General features: G+C 39.2%; 1 protein-coding gene across 18 annotated transcripts in view; it reads right to left on the bottom strand.

The window, feature by feature from the left end:
• Nucleotides 1–23,970, bottom strand: part of FAM110B (family with sequence similarity 110 member B) — a 188,907-nt gene that overhangs the window by 76,109 nt on the left and 88,828 nt on the right. The window contains exon 4 of one of the 18 annotated variants that reach the window (XR_005654102.1): nt 12,403–15,902. The exons of the other annotated variants lie outside the window; for them this stretch is intronic. The gene's annotated coding sequence lies outside the window, so the exon portion shown is untranslated. Of the gene's footprint in view, nt 1–12,402; nt 15,903–23,970 lie in introns of those variants that run through there. 18 annotated transcript variants of the gene reach the window in all.

Consider the following 23,970-nt stretch of genomic DNA (forward strand, 5'->3'; position numbering starts at 1 on the left):
GTAAGGCAGCTTATCAGAAATGTAAAAGAGGATATAAAATTAAACAGACCTTTTTCTACATGGATATCATATCTCCCTCACTTGTAAAGAATTAGAAAAAATCCACATTTTCTATGTAAATGGAACAAATAAGAGTTCCTGTCATAAACTATTAATTAACTTAGAAATCTGCTTTTATTCTGTCTTCCAAAACGAGTCTGTACAGGAAGAATCAATATCTCAGAATCTGCAGTCAGGACAGCTACAAAAACAAGTCTGGCACAACTGACAAATTCTTTCTCAATTAATTTTTATAAAGTATAAGTCGTGTTAATCAAATAACTTATAATTACTAACAGTGAACAAAATCTTTACCATATCATGTTCATCTGTTACAGTATTTAGCATTTTCCATACAATGCCACGTTAGCATTGTATGGAAAATACAATGAGATTGTATTTTTCCATTGTATGGAAAATAGCTAATGAGATTGACTCCTGTAATTCGAATGTGAAATATATATAAAATGAAAAAAAAAAATCCCAAATGTTATTTTTGGTTCAAAATGGTACATGACTTCTTTTGTTTATCTCCTTTCATTCTTGAAACCATGTTAAAATGAGAATAAAATAATAAAAAGGGCAAAAAAGTAAGAGACACAAAGCGATTGGATGAGTAGTAACTAACCTCGGGGGACAGTGCAAGTTATACACCAAGTATCTGGTGGACGATCCCAGTAAAAAGCAAGTAGATTTCCCCTGGACCACCCCCAAAAAGTAGGACCGAAACCGGATAGGCCGAGTCGAGGGTGAGACACTAAGCTGAAAATATGGAGCCTGTGGATCTCCAAAGTACTGGTTGGCCCGAGACCACCACCTTGACATGGAACCGAGGCAAGCCCCCCACCCCACCTGTGCCAGCACCCATAGGACTCCCAGGTGGGCAAGAATGGCGGAAGGCAGGACTGAGTTAAAATGAAGGTGCCAAGCGATGGGGCCTTTGGCTGGCTTCCTCTGCCGAGAGCTCACTACACCAGTATCAGGAGGTAGGACACTTGGCAGAAGGAATTTTTTTGCCCTCTGAAGAAACTGATCAGCCCCAGGTAGGTGTGTGGGTGGAGCAGGGGTGGTGGGGTCGGGAAACGGGGAGGAAAGTGGGCACCGACTGAAGTTTAGGGGTTCCAATTTAGAGACAGGTGGGCTCAGCACACGATTCCGTAGAGTGCATTCTGCCATCGGCAACTCTCACCGTCACACAGGAAGCAATGCCCCTAACATGACAGCCAGAGACCCAAAAAATCAAAGAAAAAAAGGAACTTGGAGAAAAACAAAATATGCAAAGGACATTTGAAGAAAACTTCAAAAGGCCTAGGAAATTACCTAGAGGAATCAGTGAAGCTATTGCGCCCCTAAAATAAAACCCAAATGACCTTTTAACAAAAAAAGGCAACATAAGCATTGGAAATCAAATATTTGAACAAAATAAAGATTCCAATGAAAGATTCGAAAGTAAATCAAGGAAGTTTCCTAGAAGAAAGCAGAGCAGAAAAACAAAAGTTAGAAAAATAGGAAAGAAATGATGACAAAAAATTAGAGGATCCATCCAGAAGATCTGATATTCCAGTAATAAAAATTCCAAGCAAAGAAAACAGAGAATATGGAAGAAGAAGGAGATTATTTAAGAAATAATACTAAAAAGTTAGGTGGAAGGACACGGGCCTTCGGAGCCGTCCAAAGAATAAAGATAGAAATGAAGAGAGTCTGCGGTAAATCATATCATTGTGAAATTTCAGAACATCAGGATAAAGAGAAGATCGTAAAAAGTTTCGAGAGGAAAACAAGACACGTATAGAAGCCACAATGTCACTGTACTTCTCAAGAGCAGTGCTAGATTCCAGACAATAATGGTGCAATGTTTTCGAAACCGAGAAAAAGTAGCTTTTTAACCTCCAGTTTTATGCCCAGGCAATCTCTCTTCAAGCACAAGGATGGAAGGAAGACACCTCTCAGACATGCAGGGAATCATGCACTTAGGAGGCTTACAGAAGGTGTGCTTCGTAAGACAGGAGAATAAATCTACTAAGACAAAGAAGAAGGAGTCCAAGAAAAGAGGAGACCCCTCACCCCCCCAACAAGCAGCCAAGGGCGGTTCTAGCATTACAGTGACGGAGTCCCAGCCCGGCACTTGCTGAGCAGCTTATAAGGGCAACTGGCCCAGAAACGACCCTGGGAATAAAGAGCTCCAGGAAGCAGGCACTGTGAGTATTTGTGAATGTTATTCAGGGGCATATGGCAGAAATGTTGAAACATTTGGAAAAAAATTAACCCTGGGTGTATTAGAAAATAAAGCCCGAGACATCAAGAGGCCTTTAATAACTGTGAAACAGGACAGTTTTCTAAAAGAAAGGAACTGTGCTTGTTGCACACAGACCGTGTGGAATGTGTAGCTATGTTACATTATTCATAATAAAATGAACTTAAAAATAAAATAGTTATAAAGACTCTAAACTTTATATAATTTTTGCTGTCTGGCATATTCCCTGGGCAATTCAAGAGAAAGAAAACACTAAAAAATGAGTTTAAAGCATTACTATATCACATCTGCATACAAGACAAATTAAACTTTTTAATTCTAAATGTTATATATATGGAACATTCTCAGATGGTTGTTTAGAATCTGGGAATCTAAAATAGACTAAAATTCAAATAACTTTGCCTTAAGTTTGATAAATTCTACCAAACTTCTCGGGTCCACATTAGAAAAAACCAAAGGCTGTATTATGCAGTTAGGTCCATGAGACAATTTAAGCTGCATCCACTGTACATGCATATGGACAAAGGAGATCGGTGACCCTACGGGTGGTCCCTCGGTTGGCTTCTGCTGAGTTGTCACTTCCTCAGACCAGCAGCCACACAGCCTCTGGGCTCCCATCATACTCCGTTCTATCAAATGCTTATTTTTCTGCACGAATTCGCCATTAACTGAAATCTCATTCATTGTCTCCCACACCAGAACATGAGCTCCGTGAAGGCATCACAGTGTCTGTTAGTCATGCCTGTATATCCAGGAAGCATCATTAATATGCAAATGATTGAATGAACAAATAGTAAGTAGAGGAGAGAAATATGTGTTTGACATACCTCCAAAGCAGCATCCACTGAGCGTCCCGTACACTGGCACTTCTCATGGGGGGCACCCAAAACCACTTTCCCTCAAACTCATAGGGATGTTGTCTAGAAGGGCAAGGTATGTGACTGCTGAACGAACGGCTGTCTCGCCGATTCTGATTCTAGCCACCCCTCCAGGTTTTAAAAAACTATCACCTATTCCTAGAGTCCAGTTACATTCATTCTTGTTTGCTCACCTTGGGGATTTCATGGATCCCACAGGCAGGCATGCACTTATAATTGCTAGATTCTTTATAACTCAGCTCTTGGCTAGATAAGTCAAAACCTCAACAATATGGGATGGTATTCCCTTCCTTTGAGTTCTAAGCACTTGTCCTTATCTATAATGAAGGGGCGGCCACTTCTAGGATGGGATCCAGCAGTACGTAAGTGTGAACTCTGACACAAAAGTGAATGAGAGAGAAAGAAGTTTGCCCGTTGAAATACCAGGGGTACTTCCTGAGGTGCCATGTCTGAATTTCTCTTGGTAGATAATAGGTATCGGTGGGGTTATTCTCTTATTCTGAAATCCTCCATCATATTTCACAATTTACAGGATAATTCAGGCAAGAAAAGTCAGGAAGATCAAAACAAAGGCATCCAAAAGGTACAAACTTCCTATTACAAAATAAATAAGTCATGGGGATGTAATGTACAGCATGTTGACGACAGAAAGTTACTGACAGGGTAGATCCTAAAAACTTCTATCATTAAGAAAAAATTTTTTTTAACTATGTGCGGTGATGACGTTAACTAGATTTATTGTGATCATTTTGCAATAAATACAAATATTGAATCATTATGCTGTACACCTGAAACTAATATGATGGTATATGTCAATTATAACTCAATAAAATAAGAGAAGCATCTAGAAAAAGTGATAAAAGATTTCCTAAAGCAATCTCAACCATGTTATGCACAGGGTATTTTACATAACGACGAAATATTTATGTGCAAATGCAGTTTGGTTATCTTCTTTAAACATGCTCAGGTCTTTCCTCAGTCCTCATTCTACTGGAAACCACATGCCCTAGCAGAAGGTGTCCTTGGAGTCACTGAGTCAGGAACACAAGTCTGGAGGGCAGGATGTTTTGCCCACTTGTTCAGTGACAGTGCCAACATTGACTGAAAGCATGAACTTGGAAGTCAGACAGATCTTGGCTTAACCCTGGGTTCCATCGCTTACTGGTTGCATGTCCTGGAGCAGATTATTTACCACACCTGAGCCTTGGCTTGCTTGACAGTAAAACAAGCAGGTGCATAACCTACCTTACCAGATGGCTGAGGACTTCAAATGAAATAACATGTACAAAGCACTCAGCATGATGCCGGGCACAGGGGGCACCAAAGGGCTGCACAGTCACAGCCATCACCTACTCTCCTTCCACAGGTCAGCCTGCCAGCAGCACAGTCCTGAAGGATGTCTGCAAACAGGTCAGCAGGGGGCACTAAAGCTGTCGAGTTGTCTGAATACAATTCTATGGCAACAGCAACAAGACTACAAGGATCCACCAGAAAACGGAAAGAATACATTTCACCTACCCTTTCAAAACCTTGCAATGAGAAGCAAATCATTTGGAATGTAGATCTTCTATCACAATGAGAAATTTCTGTGCCACTATTTCTCCCAAACTTAAATGAAAAGAAACTAAGAGAAGGGAGAAACTTTTTTTAGTAATGCTGCCTGATTTTTATTTGCTTCAGCATGAGTTTGGTACAGCTCCCCTGAGAGAGCAGAGGTATGAATGGGCACTTAGCAACATGGTTTTTTTTTGTTGTTGTTGTTTGTTTTTGTTTTGGCTACTAGAAGATGCCATTACCCCACTTGTTCAGGTAAATCATGAATAATATTAACTCTGAATGTTCGAAGTAACATACAAGAATAATTTCTATAGGCCATGTTAAAATGAGACTATAAAAACGAGATTGCAAGGCTAGAAGCACAGATATGGTTGAAAGGTTTGTAAAATGTATCATTGTTAACTACTGTTACTTGTTTTAGAGTAGCAAAGGGAAACAGTTTTCTCCAGGCTACAGCAAAGTAAAATCTGAAGTAATATCCGTTAAAAAAAAAAAAAGAGGTACTTTTCAACCCACAATTTTAATGTTCAAAAGGAATTTTTTGGAGTTTTTAACCCGTAAGTGGCCTCAGAGATGTTCACAACTGAAGCGAACAGCAAAGCCTGCTGTTTTGCAACTGAAAATGTGAGTATATTTAAGAAAAACATACTCCTTAATGCAACCTCTCCAGAAGCATCTCGGTTCCTTACACCATGGCTATGCCACCCCGGCCCCCTGGACCAGGAGCCTCTGATACTTAGAAGTGCCTACCATAATGAAGCTTTCCACCTAAGCTAGCCACCTTGCCAAACCTCCCATCGCTACTCTGCTGACGCAGAATCCTGACATGACATTTGATCTCCCCATGCCCTTCAAAAAAAGACATAGTTTCAGAACGGAAGAAGTGTTTAAAATCTGAAAACCCTGGAATGTGTGGCCAGCTTTCCTTCTCCGAGTCCGTAAGTCTCCAGAGCTTCTTGGCTCTTGAGGCCTGACTGCTGTTTCTTGGCTGTCCCCACCTGCAGTGCCCTGACTAGAGGGACTGGCATTCCCAGGACAGGATGCTCCCATTCATCAAACCTTTGGAAAATGATGTCTCAGAACAAGGTCAGTGGAGAGTGGAGGAAAGTGAAAAGGAATACATTGAATTAAGTCTCTTGGGATAATGGAAATGGCATTATCAATACACAGATTGATGATTAGATAAACATTTTTACGACTTGAACTTAATGACATTTGTGCATGTTAAATATATATCTTTTTTCATACCTACGGATTCTTCTCTAGAATCCTTCTGATACTCAATTTTAGAGGCCAAGAAATTTCATAGTATTGCAAAAGTACTTATAAAGAGATTTATTTTATTCAGATTTAAAAAATGCTGTCCTGTATTTAATGTTTTTGTTCAGAGTTTTAAAATGCTGATTTTAAAAATTTTAAAAATGGAACAGGGAACCTAGGTCTCTATTAAGTTTAATGTAGATTAAATAAGGAAACTGCAAAAATGCCTTCTGGTTATGAAGGCAGATTATGTTTATCAATATACATATTCATTAAGTGCATACTACATAATAATGATTATAGAAATAACTCCTAGATGGCGCTTACTGTGTGCCAGAACTGTTTTAAGGGCTTTACATTATTTACACACTGACTCCTATAGTAACTCTATCAGGTAGGGGCTAGTACTATGAGGTCTCAATAGTTAAGACAGTCAATAATTTGCCAAGAAAATGCTCGCTCTGCCTCAGCTAGGAAGAGGTGGAGCTGGAGGGTGATCAAGGCAATGTGGCTCCACATTAGACACCTTTCACGCCACTATTTGGCCAGTGAAGTGCTGAGAGGTGAAGGACTTCACCAGATCGGCTGTCCTGGCTTTTGGCAATGGTTCTGCGGCTCCGTGCTCAGATGTAAACACTGAGGCCTCTGCAGCTTCCTCCTTTCTTAGTTTTCTCTGGCTCTTTTCCGGAATGTTGGTTCACAGATCATTGAACTAGGCAGCAAACTTGAATAAACTACTCTTTGTTCCCGTATCTGCGTCCAGCTGTCACCAAGAAAGTATCACATGGAATCATGTCAACTCTTCAATGCTTCTCGTGTAGCTCAGTGTGCTTCCGCTTTATTAGGCTCAGAGAAACCACTTCACTTTGATGCCCTAATTAGTTTACCTACTATTGATCCTGGTCCCCCCTCCCCCCACCACCCCCATTCCTTCCCGGCTTAAAGGATTCTGGACAGAGCTGCATAAAAATGCTATACAATAAACCTGCCACAAAGGAGGCTCTTTGCTTTAAGCCATCCCATGGAGTTCTAAGACATGCACTTCCTGGCCTTATCACTTGTTTTTTGTTTCATTTTGTTTTTTTGAGGCGGCTATATGTACTGCATGAAGGAGAAGCTTGAAATGGTTTGGGGCCATCAAACCATTCTGGATGCTCTAGAGTCTGTTATATCCTCCAGTTTCTGAAATCCAGAATTACAATCCTGAAATGGAATACATTTTGGACAAGTATAACAAATAAGATAATTTACTTGTCTTTTCCTTATCTCTTCCTAAGAAGCTAAATGTTCATTCATTCATATTCTCTGGGTTTATAACAATATCCAAATTTCAGTGTCTGGAAGGAAGAGGACTCCTCAAACCTTCAAAACAGGCTAATTTACTCCACCCATGGGTTACAGAACTATCAAAGTATTAAGGAACATATCCAGTGCAAATTTTAGTGTTGGCATAATTGTATATTCAATAGATATGTTAGCTCCTCCTACGTTCAGGACTATTCTATCTGTCAAGCAGAAATATTAGGGCAAAATTTTGAAAGAGGGAGGGAGTGATCACAAAATGCTGGGGAAAGACAGCGCAGAGGGTTGGAGGCACACCTGTGGCTGACATGGGAGGAAGGAGGTGGGTGAGCTGACAGGCTTACCATGTGGATGCTGTGGGCCACTATAAGGACCATGGCTAACTCTACATAGAATGGGTACCACTGTGGCATGGTTAAGCCCAAGAGTGAGGGTCTGGACTCATGAGTTAGAGGGGGCTCTCCAGATGCTCTGTTGAGAGTAGATGGCAGGGCGGCAGAATGGAAGCAGGGACCAGTTAATGGGCTATTGCAACGATCCCAGGGGTCTGGACCTCAATGATGACAGTGGGGTGGTGAGAACTGGTGATTTTTTGGATCTATACTAATGGTGGAGCCAATGGGTTATCAGATTTATTTACTGTGTATCTCCTATATTAGTATTAAATTCCACTGGAGCAGCCTTGGTGTCTTCTGTTCTCTGCATCTCCAGAGCCTAGAACAGTAATTGGCACACACGAGTCTACAAATATCTGCTGAAAATATGAAGTGAAACTGCCAAAGTTCAAATGCTACCTACCAAGTGGCTGAGCTAAGATCCGGACCTTTCTCATTTCCAAATCCCAATTTATAACCACTACGCAATTACGCTTCCGCTAAAATGACTACTTATCAGAAAGTTTTTTTCTCCCACTCTAAGTTATACTCAGCGTAGTGCATTTCTCAACATCTGACTAAGGCATCTGTGTCACTAGCGATCTGCACACAGCATTGACATTGGGAAGATAAGGATCAGAGACGGAGAAAAGTCCCAAGAAGCTCCTGCACACTCCAACCTAACTCTAGCTCAGCTCTGTTTTGAGTGTGTGTGAACACAATTTGTCGTCTGGTAAAGATACTATATTAATAGCATTCTTTAGTTACACAAAGTACATGCAAGGAGGAAATTCCTTTTTGTAATTCTAAAGAAAATAGAAAATGAGCCAATAAATCATCTTCAAAAAACAAAACGGGGTGTGGCTTGGGAGTGGGCATGAGTAGGCGAACAATGGAAATTTTGGAAAATAATGTTAGTCAAGATGAGTCAGAGATTCTGAGAATGGTAGATTTTCCCAGAATTTATAGAGATCCAGCTACTAATTAGAACAGCAGCAGACATTCTAAAGGAGAGGAACAGGTAACCCAGGGCAGTTGGCTCCTCCAGGGATCTGATGGGATTTTGGAATTTCGACCCTCTCTCTCAAGCTGCCTTTAATCAGACGACAGCACAGCATGGAGTCTGGAGAGGACCCTGCTGGGTTTAGATGTTGCCTCCACCTGACCAGCTAAATGGCCTTCAGCAAGATACTTAAATTCCCTGTGTCTCAATCTCCTCACCTGTAAAAAGAGGTAAAATATTATCTATCTTCTCAGATTATAAAGTGAGGATTAAATAAATTAACATATGCAAAACATTCAGAACAACGCCCGGTTCATATTGATAAACTTTACTGAACACTGGTTACTCCACCGAGTGAGCTGGTCTCTCACCTCAGTGCCGGCAAACGTGGCGTTCAGAGAACTCGGAAGGAAACGTCCTTCTGGTGACCTGAGTCCAGAAGGAAAAGCTTTGTGTCTTACGCCTGGGTTTGTGAGAGATGAATGTGGAGTCAGATCAGGAACGTAAAGCCGAGGCTGACGTGAGGCTGGCCGTGATGATGGAGGTCACGAGGCCTGCTGATGAACACACCCGGGAGAGGATGCCAATGCCTCTTTTTCAGTGTTACCCATAATAATAGCTTTAAAGAAAGTTCTGAGAATTTCATGGAAATATGCATTCTTGTATCATTACTGGAATAAAGAATTACTCAATAAAAATCTATGTGCTGCTTGGGAAACAGCAGTTATGGCTCCAAGGAGTCATTCTCTCAGTCTGATACAATGAAGAGGGGACAAGACATAGATAGAATCCATCAGGACTTCTGACTCTGTCTCATATTGGAGCGGTAATCTGGGAATAGTGTCTCCCTGTACAAATATTAGCCTTGAGTTATTAGAATTTCCCTTCTTAAGGGAAACGCATGTTCATTAAAGACCCAGAGGGCGGGCTAGAGCAAACTTACTAAGTTTGCAGATGGCAGGGCAGGACGTGAGTCACTTTAAACACAAAATGCCAAAATAAAGGGACAAGGGGCTATGAGTGAGCATGAGCCTTTAAAAGAACAAAGAAATCATTTACATTCTCCTGTGACATTTGTCTTCTTTCTGTGCTTACTAAGCTTTAGCGAAGGCATGAACACAAAGCAGTTGCACATATGGATATCAATGAAATGCCATAAAGATTCAGGCCCAGAGGACCCTTCGTTGTTCATGAGTCATTCCGTCAGAGGTTTGTCTCCTTTTTTGCAGGAAACTTTAAAAGATCCCTTAGAACCATAGGGTCAGATATTTCCTACGCCAATGTTCTTGGAAACGTATTGCTAGAAATTGCTCCCAGGTTGAATGGGAACATGCACTCATCTGGGACGAGGCTGGATGAGGCTGGGGCTGTAAGTAGGAGGTGGGACCACACTCCCACCTGGGAGTCCAGGGTACCTGGCCCAGTGGGCCCTCAGCACCACCCTGCACGGGGCACAAGTAAAATCACTGCCAGGTGAAGTTTAGCTGCAGGATGAGTGGGGGTCACTACTGAGGTCACAAACAAATGCTCAAGGTACAGATTTTGATACTAAGACTTTGAAAGTCTAGCTTTAGCAAGGTGAGAGTCATGATTTTTGAAGCGAAAATGAGTTAGAATCTAGTTGTAAAAATTACTAAGCCATCAAGATAAAGACACTAATCTTAAATTTTCATATCATTATAATTTTTGACTATACTAAAAACAACCCAAAACAAAATTATATTGTTTCGCCAATAGCCTTTTGCTTCAAATGGAACTCATCTGAACTACAAATATCCATGGGTGAATTTGTTTCACTCATTTCAGTTAAATAAGACACAGAAACTGCCAACCACAATGCCAGGCACAAACTTGACACTCACCAAACGACTGAGAAAATATAGCATTAACCCCTCAAATCCTCCCTTCTTCAGGAAATTAAGGGCTGCTGCATGCTTTGGGGGAATGGGAAAATGGAAGCTTAGGTCCTTTCGCTCACTCACCACGTTTGTTTAAGGATCAAAACAATTTGCTTAAATAAGCATTTGTGATGGAATTGTTTAAAAGTAGTTTGTACACTTGCGTGTCTTTGTTTATTGACAATTCATGGCTGTTACATTAGCACAACACACAGGAGGTTTCTGGTGTCCGCATGGACCCAGGTCGATAGTTATTGTCTTGTCTCCCTATCCCGTCATAATCCCAGCTTCTAAACCTCCTGAGTTCAAAAACCGGATAACCAAATTTTAAAAATTCACATTACATACAAGCCAAAAGGCATCGAATAGAGAGTTTAGGAGTTAAGAGCATGTTTTTGTCCCATTATATTGAGAGGGCCATTTTCTGAGCACAGAATTATTTTTAAATTTAAGGTAGATGAGTGTTGGGCCTGGTACAAGATGAATGTGTGTATTTAGAAAGTTGCTTTATGTTTGCAAAAAGAGATAGGCAGAATGAAAAATAAATACCGGGCATAAAATGGTTTTTATAAAGATTAATTCCCGTTATACAAACATACAAAATTTTTCTTAACATATAATTTATAAATTGCTATAATCAAGTTAACAATATTCAATCAAATCAGTTTTACAGAATTAGAAATAAGGCTATCTTCAGAAAAGTGAAGCTCCAAGATGACATTTAGAAGAAGATTTTATATTTGGCCTATTATAATTCGGAATCCATTTTCCTATAAGCACCTTTTATAGCTATTTAAAGGCTAACCTTTTATTTGAGGAACAATCGCCATCGATGTCTCCCTTCTGTGCCACTCCTTAAAGTGTTTGGTACAATTTTACTGCATTGTTCAAGTGACACATTCGAATACCTAACATATAATTGACTTTCTGTGGAGATATTCTCAAAAATGGAAAAAGAACCATGGCTGTTTTAATCTGATTTTCTACCCTCTGTTTGTCTGAATTTGAAAGAAAAAAAGGAAGTGTAATACTTGGCCAAAAACACAGTCCAAGTCTAGTGCTGAAATAATTTTTCTAGAATAGAAAAAGTCCTTGATCAAGGGCTCTGATTTATGGTAAAGAAGGATATGATAAAAAAGAAATAATGCTACCAGGTAAAACATACTTAAAACACTTACCTTTACTTAAAACTAAATTAAATTTTCATCACACATAAAGCAGTGTAACATTTCTATGATCACCTTCTGAACCACTGTATGAGTCACTCACTGATCCTCCAAAGAACAAATTTAAAATTTAATCACCTTAACCACTTCCTTTCTTTTTTCTTCTCTACAAATTAAAATGCATAATGTTATAACTTTCCTAAATAAACAAACATAGATTTCTTTTCCCTTTTTCTAATCATAGCATTTAGGAGCAGTTTCTGATTTGGGACAAATTAGACTAATAAGTACATTTCCCACTCCAAACAAATGAGTATGATAATATAATCAACTACTTTGAAGAGTTTCGTGAATAAATAATTCCAAACAGTCCAAACGTAAGAAAATGGGCATTAAGCAGATAGCAGGTTTAATTCTTGCTAGCCCCCAGTTACAGATTACTTCTTTTGTATAGAAGCTTCAGACCTCCACGGTGCCCCATATCTCAATTTCTCAGGGAATTCTGTTCCCCTGTGCTGTTCCATAGACAGTAATGGAAGAATCATCAGAGTAAACACAGAAGACATGAGTTCCGAACGTTCGATTTGGCCGTGTACCTGAGCCACTCAGTACAGCCTTTGAGTAAGTAAGTAAACTGAGTAAGTTACAACACTCTGCTTCCTCCAGGCCCGACCCATTCTCACAATGAATCGGTTGCATGGAAGGGCAGATTAATGACTCCAGGGCAGTGGGCTGTTATTTAGTCTCAAGGTCAACGATCACTGCAGGCTGGATGACACTGGCTCAAGAGGCCACTCTGACAATCCCCCAACCTTCTGCTTTTCGGACGTCAGTGGGAATGCCTGCTGGCCCCTTTCGGATCTCCGTCAGTGTCCCTGGCACCTTGCCACTGTCTGGGATTGCTGACCCATTTCCCTGTGTGTCCTTCAACTATGGCCATGGAACACGCAGCTGGGAGGAGTATAAGCCGCCTAGACAGTAACAAGCTCTCCTCCCCACACTGCCCTCATGGGCTGCCTGGCCAGTAACAAAAAGGTGCCTACAGAAAATTAGTACTGTACAAAGCTAAATCATCATTTTTCAGTGCCCTTAATAGAAATAGCTACTGTGCCTTTCTTTGAGCCCAGTAAGTAAATTAAGCCCTGGAGTCTTTAAGAGTACTATTTACACAGACTCTCACCATGGCCAAATTTGTATAGCAAGAAAATATCCCTGTAAATATTATGATAATTTTATAAAATTGGATTTTAGTCTTTACTCTGACTCTGAAGCCACTTGGGAACTGACTCAAACTTCCATTCAGTCCCTCATCTGTTCCTCCCATAAATGTTATTTATGGAACAAGGGCTGTGGCCAAGCATGGGGCTGCATGTTTAGGGTAGAGGTGGAAATGATAAACAGATAAGACAGATGACTTTATAGTCTAGTGGGGAAGATAAAAATGAAGCAGGCCGACGATAATCATGCAATGTGTGATGTGCTGTAAAAGAGGGAAAGTGTTTCGATCCATATTCTACTATGCACTAGTGACATCCTGGGCAAGGTGGCTGCTTCCTCATCTATCAGCATGTGTAACTGGGTCGAACGGGGTCGCTGTGTAAATGGAGATCATGCATGTCAAGTGTCTTGGTGCATAACAGGCACCCACAAAGCAGGAGGTATGATGGCGGTTAAGAATCAATTACTTCCCGGACCCAGGTGAAAAGTAATGACATTCTTCAGAAGGGTGGGAAGGAATTCGTCAACATTTTAACTGCGCTCACCAAGCAACATCAGGGGAGGAGGGGCAGGCACACTCAGCAGGAGGGCAGCCTGAGCTGTCATGACCCACCAAAAGCCAAACCAGAGAGGATGGGAATTCACTGCGTAGGAGGAGGGCGAGGCAGGGCAGGGGCTGGAGGCTGAAGGAACTGTCAGGGGCTCAGACTGCAGCCGGGCGTCCTGGGCTGCCAGGTCCCGCTGCCCTTGAGCAGGGGACGCGGCTGGCCGGGGGCCGATGAGGAACTGCAGCATATTCCATACCACCCATTTTCCTGAATGTTCTAGAAAGCCACATGGGATTCAAGCCAAAGGAGAGGCTTCATGTAAATGTTTAGATCAAGTCTGACATTCAAGCCTGCCTGGAAGTGACGTCACAGCTGCCTCCGTGGTCCTGCAACGATGATGAAGGTCTCAGCCGCGTCAGTCTGGCATTGGTTTGCAGAGTCCCCACTGCCCTGTTCTTGAACTTGTCCTTGTTTATCTGTGTTGTAAAATGGTAATAACCAGAATCTGGGAATTAGTGAGGATCTTCAAATTCCCCTTTCTGACCCCTTTCTTTACTGTCACTGGCATCGTCTTTGTGGCAATCTTCACCTCAGGTTCAGACAAAAATGTCTTGGAGTAAAAAAGTTTACTTTTTCTTAATAAAGCTGATGAATATGATAAAATGAGTTACATGAAAAACTATATGCAAATTCGTGTATATGAAGAGGGCAGATCCCCAAAAGAACAAAATCAACTAGGTTACTTGCTACATGACTGCTGCGGAGGCTACTTTAGTAAGAAGTTGGAAAAGGTGGGTGGGGGGGAGTCAATCTTTCTTGTCTCAGAATTACTCCGAGCTATGTTTAAATCAGCTTCATTCCCTGAACAAGATTAAACCAATCTCTGAAAGCACAAACGTTCCCCACACAAGGCTTTTCATTATTCTATGTGACCAAGAGTGTTGTCAGTGTGAGGCCTGGCAGGGAACAAATAGCACAACGATGTGGGCATGCTGGTGGCACTGGGGATAGTCCCCAAAATTGTAATCAAGTTTCCTTTCTCTCACACGGGCCATAGCACAGGATCTGATGCATTAAAAATAACCCAGAGACTCTTATTATTATTCATTACACTAATGTCTTTCAAAACCTACCAATTTGGAGGTTTCAAATTATAGGTATTTATTATAAGGTTGAATGACAAAAGACAGTTTTAATTATTTCAGATGTTTTAAAAACATTCTGCATGCATACTATAAAATACACAATGAAACCCCACAGCCTGTTGACTTAAACTAGCAAACGAGACTATACTCTCACCTCCCAAGAGACTGCAGATATGAATGGTAAATCTCGTAATCACTATAGAGTTGTCACTAAAACTTGCTATGCTTAATGCAGCGATCTGGCTGTCTGCCTATGAAGCGTACCAGCGGGGCCTTCTTTAACAATGAAAACAAACAAAAAGAAAATGTCTATAGTGCAAAAATATTTCACTAAAAGCACTGCAAAAAAATATGAGTCTCTGAATATTTAATGTTTAAACTTTTTGAAAATTAAAATGTTACAAATGTTAGAAAGTTTTATAATCAACAAGGCATCTGTTACTTTAAAGTGCCTTTAAAAGGCTAGGAAGTACTTGAAAATACAAAATTAAAGAGGATATGTGAACTAATTTTTCAGTAACAAAATCCAAATGGCAACAGAATTTGACTATTTTTCATTATAGATAGTCTTTGTTTTGCTCTAAAAGGTTATGACTGTAAAAAGCCACATAAGCTGAACCCACGCAATATGTACCCAACAGTCAATGGCAAAAACTGTGAAGGTTCTGCGACCTTTAAAACTTTTTTGTCAAAACTAAAACTTTCTTACTGTTGGTTATAAATGTATAGAGAAATGACCACTATAATTCAAAACACTATAGTTAACAACATAAATGCATTGAGAATTTTTTATTTCTTTGTAAAAACTTATCGGGAACAGTTTGAACGATCGATGCTCGCCTTCTTCATCTCATCTCGCGAACGGGCAGATGCCTTTCCTATGCCTTGGTGAACTGTCACACTCCTGTTTAGATCGCCTGCCACTATTTAATCCTTCGTGCCTTCAATGTCATCAATACCTCCGAGAATTCCTTCAAGGCGGAGTTTCTGATGGCGTCACTTCCTCCGGGACAACTTCGTCTTTTTTGTCGCAACTACTTTCCTCATTGATGCTAAGTTCCCGTCACTCAGCTGCTGTCTACATTTCTAGAACCTCTCAAACGAAGGCGGTGTCAGCACTCTCACAGTGAGCTGTTTCTTCTACGTACCTTCCATTCGAATTTCGCTTTCAGCATCATCGCTTTTCATTGCTCTGCTGCACTTCCATCTTGGTTGGCCAATTCCCTTTCGCCATTTTTACAAAATGTCACAAGTTGTCACCTTGAAACAAGGAAGCAACATAACTGCGTGCTTTCCTGCCTGTGGGTGAACTGACTAGCAGATGTGCAGGGACCTCATCATTGACGGACACCGACTGAAGCAACGTGATTGGTTATTAAGATGAGCACCGCGATTTGCATAGCGATCTGTGGACTGAAGAACCGCTAGATACGAAGTGTGTACTTTATGCGATTAAGTTAATATACAATGGTAACTGACATTTTAACTGTAGTGTTGGACAACTGGTTTTATTTAGCAAAAAACAAGTAACCGAAATTCGCACAGACTGGAACCATGTAAAGCAGAGAGAAACGATTGAGCAGAATTCAAATCTAGATACTTTTGTTCTAACTCCATGGACTGCAATAGAATATTTCATATTTGTTCATGCTGGGCCAACAACCAAATTCCCAAGCTTTGCACAAACATTTAGAGTAGAAAAAACATCTGAATACAGGAAAAATGAAACATTCTGAAAAAGAACCCAATTATGCTTTTAAATGTAATAAAAATTGGACCATCAAGACAACAGCAAAATAACACTATGTACTAAATGCTTTATATCCATCTTCTCAGTTAATGCACACAACTCTGAAGAAATTGAGGCATCTACAAATTAACCAGTTTGCCAAGATCACCACACTGTTAGGTGGTAGAACTATGATGAAATCCTGGGGTATCCAGCTCTAAAACTTGTTCTCCAACCTCAGGTAACATGGAGCCTGAAGCAATTTTAGGGAAAAAGTAAAGTCTCTGAAACTATCTCGTCCTCCATACAAAAGACAATGTGGTCCAGAGCACCTAGTCTACTGCTGCTTACAGCTCTCGAGCTGCACAGTTGATGGTTACTCATCTGAGGAAGCTCTCATCTCCCAGGAAAGGCAAACGAAATGAAAGACATCTTTACCTATAAAGACTGTTGGCATGGAAATCCACTACCTAACATGTGCCAATAATATGATGCAGCTGATGCAAGTTACTCAATTAAAATTCAACCTGTATTCCTAGGAGAAGACAGACTGTTTTCTTCATTAATAAGGTGTTTCTCTCTCTTTTAAGAAATCACTGAGCCGTGTCATTTAAGAACCTTTTTGGAATATTATTTCATACAGTGTAATTTTATTTTGATTGGTGGTATTTGCATATAAAAACAATTTCAAATATTTAAAGAATAGTGAAAAAGGTAATAAAATGTGATGAATTTTTGAAACTGCATAACTGTAATATAAAATAAAGAATGTTAGCAGAAAAACTATGGAGAGTAATTATTTCAAAAGCAGTTAAATACTGTCTTATAATAGAGAAGGCTGCAAGCAAGTTATTGCAGGTCAATTTTTAACATTTACAGTCAATTTTATATGTTATAAAAAGGTCTATGATCACCTTCCTTAATCTAGTCTCACTCTACTCCTTAGTATTCCCCCTCCCACGTCAAAGGGGTGAGCAAGAAAATGGTCCTCATGTAAAAAAATAGGTTCACATTTCATTTTAATTTGTAGTTTCAATAGGTGATTTTATACCTTGTCCAGGCACCCAGCCCAAACTCAAGTGTTCTGTTATCTTCCTTATTGGACTTCCTCAGAATCTGCGGCGTGTACTTCACACCGTGAGCCCTCCCCTGCAATTCTTGGAAAAGAATGGGTGGAACAGGAGAGTCCCTTTCCAACTACACGATGCCATATTACACTTCAAGAAATATCTTATCCATCAAGGTATTTCTTAAGTTGATAAGTAAACCTTGAAACTTAAGCCTTGGGAAAAATCAAAGTATGAAATATAAGTATGCATAGAAGACAAGGTTAAGGAGCTGGATGAAAAGTCGAGACATCCCCAGCTTAGTCTGTCATTCACTCATTTTGCAAATACATACTGAGTAAGTCCAGTAATAAGCACAGCACTGGGGGGGAGGGCGGCGTGAGAAGTGAGGCAAAGAACGACAGTTCCAACTTCTAACAAACTGTACTCTAGCTGGGCAAGGCAACCAGACAGTTATACTGGTAGGATATACAATCTGTTAGGATTATGAACAGAGCACTAGGGGAACTTCAAAGAAAGGCACTAAATGAACAGTGTGAGGCTGGGGGAGACGGGAAGAGAAGGAGCTTTCTAGAAGTGGTGATGCCAGAACTGAATTTCAAAGGACAAGAGGTTCATTTGAATACTGATTCACATTCACATACGTTCTATGGAGTGCCAGGTGAGGTAACAGGATGTGCCAGAAAAATAAAAATATGACTCATTTTGGTAACTTTGTGTTTCCTGGAAGGGGTCAAAGTAGTGAAAATGATGAGATAATGGGGTATTGCATCTGTGCAGTTTATTATCAAGGTTGATGTCTAGGAAGTGATATGGTACTTATGGAAATACATGTTATACTCTATATATTGCATTAATTGAGTCAAGTCTATAAATCTGTCTCTGTACCCCCCTTATAAAGCTTCATAATTTTGAGAACTGAAACTTGCCTTAAACAAAATTAGAAATTTAAAAATTCAGGTTTAAGATCCTCAGGTACATATTCATCCTTTTTTTGTCTTGCAGAGTTGCTTAATTCAATAGGTCTTTTTATAATAAGCATCTCACTATATAATATTGCACAGGCAGAGAATATGACTGATATTTCTAAAGTACAGGTCTGATCATGTTACTCTCTTCTTGAACCTCTATGATGGTTTTGAAGTTTCTAGCATGAGTGATCAATGTCCACCTTGGTTTATTAGCATGGCTAATGTGAGGAGTGATGGAGTGATAAGTGTGAGAAAGTAGTGTACTTGTGTGGAGGTGCAGACGTGCAGCTTCCTTTGGGAAAGAGGAAAAGGTGGGAACTCAGAGAAATAGAATGCCCTTACTGAAAACATATATGAAGTGGGAACATTGAAAGCAGAGACTGCACTGGGGGTACCACGTAAGAGATGGCAGCAGGAAGGGACCATCCCAGGAATGCTAATGGTGGGCACAGAGGAGAAGGCTTAAACAATGCCAGCTCAGTTACCACAAATGCAATATACTATTACGACCTTGGTGGAAATCAATCCATTTATGGAACAAATGTAATTAGCTTTATAGAAATATTCGCCAAAATACATTCCTTTCTGTAATTAGAAATCACGTGTTCTGGTTTAAACTGGTTTGCTACATTAAAAAAAAAAAATTCTTAATCAGTTAATTTAGATATAACATAAAGCAAAAGTCAGACACAAGGAATATGTAATTTTATTGAAGATCGAATAATATTAAAATTACACAAAAGAAATTGGTATGTTCTAAATACATACATAAAAAACAGAAGTAAATTGATTTGTGGGAATATCCATTTACTGCTGTGTCTCCTTTTCCAAGTTCTGTTCATCAGAACTCCTTTATCTATAACTGAGGCAGTGGGACTCTGAATTCCACTGAAGCAGTGGCAGAGTTATTTGCAATCTGGGCCTCTTAACATCCTCACTCTGCTTTAATGTAAACACATTCTTGCAAAGGGCTGGTGAATAAGTTAGCATTGTTGAATGAAAGAAAAATTAAGACGTGATGCTCTAGAAAATAACTAAAAGCAACATTAAGACTGAAGATTTCTTTTCCTTCCCTTTCAAATTTTAGATGTGGGGCCTGAGCACCATTTAAATAGAATAAATACAAATTGGCAAATGCTAAAGCTCCAGCTTACTTCTTTAGTATCTCCCCTTGGGAATAAGTGAAGTATGTACCCTGGGACTCCAACTAAAACAATTACTACTGCCTCATGGCTTGTCGACACAGACAGGTAGCTTCGAGGAAATGGCTACCAATAGGTAGAAACAATGGCAAGTTGCTAGATACCATTTGCCATTTAGACCTGTGGCTGTCTTAATAGTTGGTGTCTTAGGTCTGCTATGATTAAATTACAATATAGTAAACCCTAAAGATGCCACCAAAAAACTATTAGAACTAATGAATGAATTCACTAAGTGGGAGGATACGAAATCAATATACGGAAATCTGTTGTGTGTCTATATACCAATAATCAATGGTCAGAAGAATAAATTAAGAAAATAATTCCATTTGCAATTGGATCAAAAAGCATAAAATAGCGAGGAATAAATTTAATCAAAGAGGTGAAAGACCTGTACTCTGAAAACTATAAGATAATGAAGAAAGAAACTGAAGAGGATACAAATAAACAGAAGGATATACCATGCTCATGGAATGGAACCATTTGCATTGTTAAAATGTCCTTAATACCTAAAGTAATACACAGATTCAATGCAATTCCTATTAAAATATTAATGGCATTCTTTTCAGAACTAGAACAAGTAATCCTAAAATTTACTATGAAGAACCACAAAAGACCCCACATAGCCAAAGAAACCGTGAGGAAGAACCAAGTGGGAGGTATCACGCTCCCTCATATTAAACTATACTGAAAAGCTTCACTAAACAAAGTAGTATGGAACTGCCATAAAAACAGATATATAGATCAAGGGAAGAGAAGAGAGAGCCCAGAAATAAATTCTCACTTATATGGTCAATTAATCTATGACAAGTGAGATAAGGCTATACAATGGAGTAAAGACAGTCTCTTCAATAAGTGCTGTTGAGAAAACTGGACAGATACACGCAAAAAGATGGAAATGGACCACTCTCTTTCACTATACACAAAAATAAACTAAAAGTGGGTTAAACACTTACATGTAAGAGCTAAAACCATAAAACATTTCTAGAAGAAAACATAAGCAGTAAACTCTTTGATAAGAGTCTTAGCAATGTCTTTTTATGTCTACTTGAGAAAGAGCAATAAAAGCAAAAATCAACAAATGAGACCACATCAAACTAAAAAGTTTCTGCACAGTGAAGGAAACCATCAACAAAATAAAAAGACTATCAACTGAATGGGAGAAGATATTCATGAATGATATACTCGATAAGTGGTTAATATCCAAAACACATAAGAAACTTATAATAGCTAAACACCAAAAAAAGCAAACAATCCTATTAAAATGGGCAGAGGACCTGTATAGACATTTCTCCAAAGAGGACATACAGATGGCCAACAAAGCATATGAAAAGATGCTCAACATCACTAATCATCAGGGAAATGCAAATCAAAACCACAGTGAGACACCACTTCACACCTGTCAGAATGGCTATCATCAAAATATCAACAAATATAAAGTGTTGACAAGGATGTGAAGAAAAGGGAACCCTCAGACACTGTTGGTGGGATTGTAAATTGGTGCAGCCACATGGAAAACAGTATGGAGATTCCTCAAACAATTAAAAATAGAGCTGCCATCTGTTCCAGTAATATCACTTCTGGGTATTTATCCAAAGAAAACAAAACCACTAATTCGAAAAGATAATGTGCACCTCTATGTTCACTGTAATGCTATTTACGATAGCCAAGACATGTCCATCGACAGATGAGTGGATAAAGAAGGTGTATATATACACAATGGAATATTACTCCACAATAAAAAGAATTAAATCTTGCTATTTGTGACAATGTGGACGGACCTAGAAGGTATTATGTTAAATGAAATAACTCAGAGAAAGACAAGAACCATATGATTTTACTCTATGTGGAATCTAACAAAACAAAACAAATGAACAAACAAAACAGAAACAGATCCATGGATACAGAGGGGTAGCTTATGACTGCCAAAGAGAAGGGGGCTGAGGGGAAGGGTGAAATGAAAAAAAAATCATAATGTAGTCGATCATCAAGAAATTAATTCTTGAAATGTGGAAAACAATAGATTTTGGAGGAAGTCAGTTTATCTAGATTGGAAATCAACACAGCTCTAATTGATAACATACTGTGGTTTATTCTGACTAAATGCTCATTACAATGACGGCTATTTTTGGATTAAAATAAAATTATCATTTGATGCAAAGGCTAAAAAGATGTGTAGAGATTTCACTGCCATCTGGGAGTCACAGTTGCTGGCACAACTTCAGATACAATTAATTTGTTCTTTAAATGAGGTTAAGTGAGTATCATTAGAAATAAACGGACTCTTAAAGTACATGAACAGTCAGAGTGCTTACTGGAGCTGGCCAAGGCATAAACGTCCATGACTTCACTTACTAAATGCATCCACACCGATTGTGTTTGATTTGTATTGTGATCCAAACACAAGAGCTACTTGTTGCAAAATCACTGAATAGACTTCGGATATAAAACAAATTTTACTATCATGATATGTGCTATGGGTTGAATTATGTCCTTCTGAAATGTCTCTGTGGAAGTTCTAATCCCCGGTACTTCAGAATGTGGCCTTATTTGGAAATGGGGTATTGTAGATTTAATTGGTTAAGATAAGGTCATACTGGAGTCGGGTGGACCCTAGTCCCATATGATTGGTGTTCGTATGAAAAGGAGAAATCCGGACATGTGTACACAAGGAGAACACTCGGTGAAGAAGGTAGAAATTGGGCTGATGTTTTTACAAGCCAAGGAATGCCAAAGATTGCCAGCGAACCACCAGAAGCTAGGGAAGAGGCATGGAAAAAGGAATGAGCCATGTACACCTTGATCTAGATGGCCAACCTTCAGGACTGTGAGGAAACACATTTCTGTTGTTTAAGTGACTTAGTTTGTGGTGCTTTGTTAAGGCAGCTCTAGGAAACTAACAGAATATGTGAACAGCGTTCGGTTGAGAATAGAACCAAAATGCGACCGCCTGCACGTCTCTGACTTTGAAGGAGCCGCCCACCTCTGGAAGTCTTATGGGAATAACTAAAGTACCAAAACTCAATGAAGAATGTCCTTTCAAAGTATAGGAGGAAGCGCCAGGTTAAATTTAAGAAGTTCCATTTCAGTATTTGCAGTTGGCGAATGTAAATATGCTGGGTGTTATACAGAACCAGGAGAACAGAATTTATAACCCCTGACCTCCAAAAGATTTTCCTAGAATCTAAGTTATAAGAGGAAAGAAAGGGACGAGGGAGGGGCAGAGATTGGGGCTCAGAGAAGTTTAGCCAGACAGTATTGATAGAACACTCGTGAGAAGCAGAAAGTGCGGAAAATTCATAAAACATGACTAGGGCACTAGAACAAGAGTGTGATATTTTTGAATGTCTAGCATTCGGGTAGTAGAAAAATAACGAAGAGACTCACAGAAACCAACAACAAAAAAATTTTAAATGAAAATAAAGCACATAAAACACATGTCCTTCATTAGGCCTGCCTATATGTAATGCCATAGGCTACATAATAGAAAAGAAAACACATATAAAGAAATATTATAATAAGAAAATACATAAGAAATAAGTGAGATCTACTCTGAAAGGAAATGACGATATAATTGAATATATATACACACACATACAGAGATGTGTGTGTGTGTATATACAATATTCTTATCTATATCTATTTAAATATCTTAACAATAGGTATATAAAATAACAATAAATATCTGCAAATTAATGTAGTATATGAGAGCACTAAATTTGCCCAGAGGGACACAAGAGGAGGATCAGAACTGAATTATGAATTAAAAGCAAGAACACAACAAACAGAATGAATAAACAGAGTTACTTGCCTTAGGGTTTCAAAAATATATTTAAATATTGAAAATTGGTTGTGTTTCATTTTCAAACTTATCAGGTATTCATTTTCTAAAAACTATATTTAAATATTTCAGTATATCGCAATTCCTACGTAAACTTGAATATTTCTGTATACCCCTAGGGATGTCATCCCCAGTTTTAAACTAAGAAATTAGCAGGAATACAGACAGGGTACACAAAATCCATTGTCAAGTGAGAAAAGTGAATAGTTATGCATCCTGGTGTACAGGGACAGTAGGCTTGATAAATACAGCATGTCTTCATAAGGAAGTTGAGATTTAAAAGACAAAAACACTACATAAACAGCCAAGTATGCTTAAGCGAAACTATATTCTCCCAGATGAATCTAATGCCACACTCCAAAGTACGACATGGAAAAAGAGGACTCGGTGGCGAGAGAATGTGAGTGTCCCAGCCATGGTTATATGAAGTATCACTATTAATGATATCAAATGTAACGCTCTTCAGATGAGAAGAGTCTACTGGTAATTGGAAATGAATGCTTTTCTTTCAATATTTTTAA

The sequence above is a fragment of the Pteropus medius genome, unplaced genomic scaffold, assembly GCF_902729225.1.
Source record: "Pteropus medius unplaced genomic scaffold, Ma_sr-lr_union100, whole genome shotgun sequence".
NCBI classification, from domain to species: Eukaryota; Metazoa; Chordata; class Mammalia; order Chiroptera; family Pteropodidae; genus Pteropus; species Pteropus medius.